This window comes from Papaver somniferum, chromosome 1 (assembly GCF_003573695.1).
Source record: "Papaver somniferum cultivar HN1 chromosome 1, ASM357369v1, whole genome shotgun sequence".
Classification (NCBI taxonomy): domain Eukaryota; kingdom Viridiplantae; phylum Streptophyta; class Magnoliopsida; order Ranunculales; family Papaveraceae; genus Papaver; species Papaver somniferum.
In genome coordinates, this window is record NC_039358.1 from 194,807,352 (window position 1) to 194,813,351 (window position 6,000).

A 6,000-nucleotide genomic window follows, 5' to 3' on the forward strand; every position below is an offset into this window, starting at 1 on the left:
CCGAACTCGGAATGACCTCATTCTTTTTGCATTCTATTTCTATTTGATTTGTTTTCAAAATGGAGATGGGAATTTCTGAATTTGGATGAGTTCAGATTGTTATTTGTCCTGTCTCTTGTTTTTGAGTGTTTTGCTCCGTTTCGTTGCACTTGTTCCACTTCTCTTGGACTTGGGCACTTGTATTCTTGGAGTACTATTCTTCTAATCTCATTGTAGCTTTTACAAGAATGTTGTTGGTGAATCAAAAAGAAGGAAGTTCAAGGACGGGCAGTAGTATGCATTACTATGGGAATCTTGAATGTTCGCAATCATCTTATGTGAACTGTAGTGCATGGTCATTAATGACTTTGTATGTTCTTCTTTGTTAAGAAAATCTTTTTATACGCTTTTGGTAGCTATTCTTGGTGTAAATCCGAGCGAAAAAGATTGATTCTACCCTTTAAGGACAAATCATCTTATATGTGCATTACGAGTTTGTCTTGATGCCTAGGAAACTTCTTATGAGAATTTATTCTTATTTTTGAGAAGGATTACTAGAGTTTGGAATAGTAATTATTGTGATTACACATAGCTATGTCCAAAGTTTTCATCTTCATGTTTTTAGATTTTTTGGTATAAAATTCTAAAAATATTTGGAGGATGATGTTTTTGCAGTATTAATCTTTATGATTTGTGATATTGCAACTTGTTATGGGATATGTATGTTTGCGCCCATGAACTTGAAGGTCCCATACTTTGTCAAAAGTAAAGTCGTTCGTGTTCAGTATTCACGTACTGGTATAAGGATGAATGGACTTTTGACAAATACAAAAGTTAAGCCTATATTGTCAACTATGTTGATGGAAGATAGGTTAAAATCTTTTATTTTCAAGGATTATGTCTATTATTGTTGTTATGCAAATAGTGATGGAAGATAGAATGAATCCTTGTATATTCCACGGTATTGATCTTTAATGATCAATATTTTATGTGATACTGTGAGGTTCCGTAATGTGTCTTATGTTGAGCAGTAAACAACCAAGTTGATTATTTTTGATTAGCTTTGTTGGTTGTTCCGTAAGGTACTTTATGTTGAGCATTTTGAACTAAATTAATCATCTTGTTTGGTTATTTAGTTATTGCTCCGTAAGTTTTCTTATGTCGAGCAAAACAATTGACAATTAAATTGATTACTTTTGTAATTAGTTTGGTTGTGTATTCCAATTAGATTAATTATGGGATCTCTTGTAATTAATCTGGTTGAGTATTTTTGTGTCTCCATGAGTTTTCTTATGTTGAGCACAAACAATTGAATTGATCACTTTTTGTGTTTGATTTGATTGTGTATACCGATTAAATTAATCACGGGTTTTACTTGTGATTAATTTGATTGAATTTTTGGATATAGAAAATCATTCTTATGGTTTTTGGTGTCCAATAAAATCCTTCTTTTCTTTCGAAATTAAGGTCGCTCTTGTTGTTCTTTCGGGAATGACATCAAATGGGGAAGAGTTCTTTTGAACTTGTGCTTAATGGTCATATCTTGAGGGGTGTGCGGCTGTGGAATTTTAGAGGGGTTATCTTGTATCTTTAAACTCCTTGATGAATGCTATTAGCTTCGGCTATATGATTGCATCTAAATAAGATGATGTGTGTTCTTTCTTTTTAGTCATGAAATGTCTCTTACGGAAATTTCATATTGATCCCGTTCTTGTACCTTTGCCAATTTTATTGACAAAAAGGGGGAGAATTAATATGTAGTTCACACTACAAATACATATGGTGTTCGGGTCATTATGTAAGGGGGAGTGGTTTCCATGTGAGATGGAGTATTGACTAAGGGGGAATGATACATATCACCATAGTATTATTGTTGAAGTTGTGATACAATTGAGCTTTGACACTGTTTAATAATACTATGACAATGTATAAAAATGATCGAGACCGATGCTTTCTCATTGTTATAGCTACGGATCTTCAACAACGGTGATGCTAAACTTACAAACTTTGGGATTATTGGAGTACTCGGAAGTAACGAAGATTTCGAGGAATGTTGAAGATTAGACATGTGGAATAGGAGCTACTAAAGTTTCATTATCTTTTTTGTATTCCATATGTATTGATAGTTTTATCACTAAAATTGACAAAGGGGGAGATTGTTAGAGCACTGCTCGGTCAAACTCGCATGCTTTGCTATCTCAAGCATGTTTGTCAATGTTAGTGATCAAAACTATAAGTCTTGATTTCTAGTCTCTTATAGCTAAGTCTCGGACTAGGATAGTAAGTGTAGTTGAGCTCAAGGACTTCATGGAGATTCATCATACAAGTAGAAGGACTACTCAAGGAACCGGTGGAACTTCTCGACAAAAAGGTATGTGGAGACTTGAACTTATATGTCACTCAAAAGTCTATCTATTTTATCTCCTACTCTTTGAGACAAAAGTCGTATGCTATATATATAGACTAGATTATACACATTTGGTATTTCGAGCCGAGTATACCTCGCCTATCTATATCTCGAAATATGTGTTGGTAAGCTTTTAGCTTCGACCAAGTTTATCTTTACCTAGTGACGAAAATCATGAATGTTCAATCACTTTGAAAATTGCTTTGACGAGAAATGGTGTAACAACTATGTAACGTCCTCATAAGCACGTAAGTGTCACATTTTATACCCATATTTATATTAGTTAGGGCTTGATATTTTGACTAATATCACTATTTTAGTGCTTTTGTAGAAAGTACAAATGAATTCGATCATTCTACAAATGAATGCCTAAGTTGCAGCTTACCGGCATTTATGACACAATGCAACTAGTGTTGCTGCCGGCGGCACCAAAGCTAGGGAGCTGAACTAAAGTTTGTTGGCTGGAAAGGCAGCAACAACCTATGTGCCGCAATAGCTTCCCCTTTGATGGCCGGAGATATTGATTCAATTAACAAAGAATATTCTGTCTTAAGCACGTGAAACGGCTAGTGGGCCAAGACAATTGATGGGACATGGCAACTCTACCACTACGTGTTCTTGAGATACAAAAGATGATGATGGAAGAATATAGAGTTGTATCCACAGCCAAGTAGGTGTTTAAAGGGTCATTTGTTGAACGAAGTTATGGGTTTTGCTGGGAGTGAACTGCAGTTGTTCATGATGGCTGAACAAATGGGTAGAAGGCATTGATGATTTTCATGGTAAACGGTAAGAAGATGGTGTTGTAGATTTGGCAGCAACCATAAGAGCATTGTATGGGGGTTTGTATGGCATCGAACTGGTGTTAGCTTCATGAGCTGTACAAGACGATTAAGGCGAAATGGTGGTTGTACAGGGCAGCAAGGAATCAGTGATGTAGTGTTGTTCTTGGTGGCTGGTTTGTACTTCGAACTATTGATATTGATTGAGGTAATCTGGCAGCAACAAAGCATGGTTTCAAGATGGGTTGAATCAGCTGCTGGCAGCGATGGTGCTGTGAATTCCCAGCCGACACTAATTGTAGCAATGAGGCGTTATTGCAGGCGAAGGTTGTTGTCGTGACCTGTGAGTATAAATGGCAGGAAAGATCGAATCATTGAAAGCAACAACGAGTGGATATGGGTTGAAGCTGTTAAGGTTTTATGCCGTGAAGAAGAGGAGTTGTTGTTAACTTCGAACCTGCGATGGGAATGGATCTGTGAATGAGCTTAGACGTCAGTAAGCGGACAAGACCAGTTAGGTGCTGTGGTTCGAAGAAAAAGGCCATGAAGAAGTGTGTTATTGGTGCAGTGCCTTGCTGGTGATCTGGAGGAGTTTGCAGTCGAGAGCAAAACAAGGAGAAAGTGGTGCTGGTTGTAATTGGTGGATATTTGATTAGAGTCGATCGGCCGTGACCTGCTGGTGCCAACGGTGTTTGCATGGTAAGCTTGGACGTGACTGAGCTGGAGATGTTGGATTCAAGTCATCGATCGTGGTAATGGCTGGAGTTGGTTTTGCCGTTAAAAGAAGGTTGTGAGATAGACAGCTAGAGTTGAACGATGAGTTTGGTCTGAACTGAATTCTGGTGGTGCTTTAAGAAGTTCACGGGGTGTGTTAATTGGTTGTTTCCATGGGAGTTGTTGTGGCCGAGATTTTCAAGGATCAGAAGATAGGAGTCTGTGCTGGAGTTGCACGAACAGAAAACAAAAAGGGAGTTGGACTTTAGAAAGGCTTTCAGTGATTGAGCCTGGGCCTTGAAATTTTTCTAGGTCCAAAATGGATTCGCAGGTCTGACCTATATTTTGGGTTTTGAGAAGAACAGTGAGAGGAGAAAGCCGGCTACTGGAGCCGCAACTGAAGAGCAAAGAAACAAAGAGGGGCGCGGCTGAGATTTCTTGAGAGGTTTGTGACAGAAGAAACTTGAGAGGAAGAGAAGGCGGCCGCATGGTGTTTTGGAGCATAAGAAAAAGATACGACACGAAGGATTTTGGTTTGATCGTTTCTCTTTTGATTATTATTTTTATGGGTTTTAAGAAATTCATTTCTATGTATTGCTAGATTTCATAACTAGGGTTTTTATGGTTTGAAACTACATGTGTATTAGGCTACTTTAATTTGAATAATATAGCAAAAGACCGTTATGATTTGGATAGATTAATTTTCGAACTTTGTTTATTGATTTATTGAAAAATTAGTTGTTGCTTCACCGGTTTTAAAAACCTATGTGTTTAATGAATTAGTTCTACAAATATGTGTGTCTTATTATTTGATGATCCTTGCTTCGTTAAAATTTTTGATGGGTTATGCTTAGAAAAGCCATGTAGAATTTGTGAACCTATATTTAGTTTCGTATAACTTTCTCGCTGATGCAATTTGATGGCTCATGCTTGGATTTAGTCTTTTGATGTGCCATGCTTAGGGTATACCAGTGATATTTGCGACTCTAATACATATAATAGGTGATGTCAATAGAACGAACAATAAACACATATTCATAATTATGTTTCATTTCAGTATTTGCAAGGAAATAGTGGTGGATACCAATAAAACCCTGGTTACCGATTCTTCCATTGGATTCATTCTAGTAGTTTAGTTTTTACTTTTTTGTTTCTATCATTCCAAAAATCCAAAAACATTATTGTTGGTTAATTGATTGAGAATATTGGTTATTGGTATTTCCACCGCTCCTTGTGGGTTCGACCCGTACTTGCCTCTGTATACTAGTTAGACACCGTGCGATTGCGGTTATCACATATAGGGTTCTCCCGGATCCTATCAATTTTTGGCGCCGCTGCCGGGGAGCGGTTGTGGAATATTGTAATTGGTATTTTGTACATAGTTATTTATTTATTTTTATTTTTTGTACATAGCTTATTTTTGCTTTTATTTTTTATATATTTTCTTTGAATACCTTAGTCTGAAGAGCGGCGATTGGAATCAACAACTGGCCTAAAGTAAGTACTTGATATTCTCACAAAGCTTTTGCAGAGTGAGTTATTGGGAAAATTTTACTTTGTACTATGGTTTCCAGTGAGTTGACTTCCTTCATAGATTTTTGGAATCTTACCAAAAGAGCTGAAACGGAGGATTCATTTGATATTTCACCTGAGGAGTATGCATATGCACCTTCTCATTATCAAGAACCTGTCGAGTGTGTAAATAATGATTGGAATTATTCTCATAGGTATGATCATTCCGGACCTTGTGAAGGTTATGATCATTACCAACCTTACCCTGGTTATGAGCCACAATTTGTTAATTCCAATTATAATTCACACATTTCTCCGTTACAGTATGAGAGAGATGATCAATCTTATTGTGACCCATCGGCATCACAACTATCTTTGTTAGAACGCCTCAATATTTAAATTTCTGAACAGACCAAAGCTAATGAGTTATTTTTTGCCGAGCTTAGTAAAAGCCATGATTATATTGCTCAACTTGCTGAACAAACTAATTTATCGATTGCTCAACTAACACAGTCGGTAAAAGATATTGGCCTTACAGAGGAAACATGTTCTAATTTTTCTAATACTCCTGATATTTATGATGAAACCGTTTTAACTAATGAATCA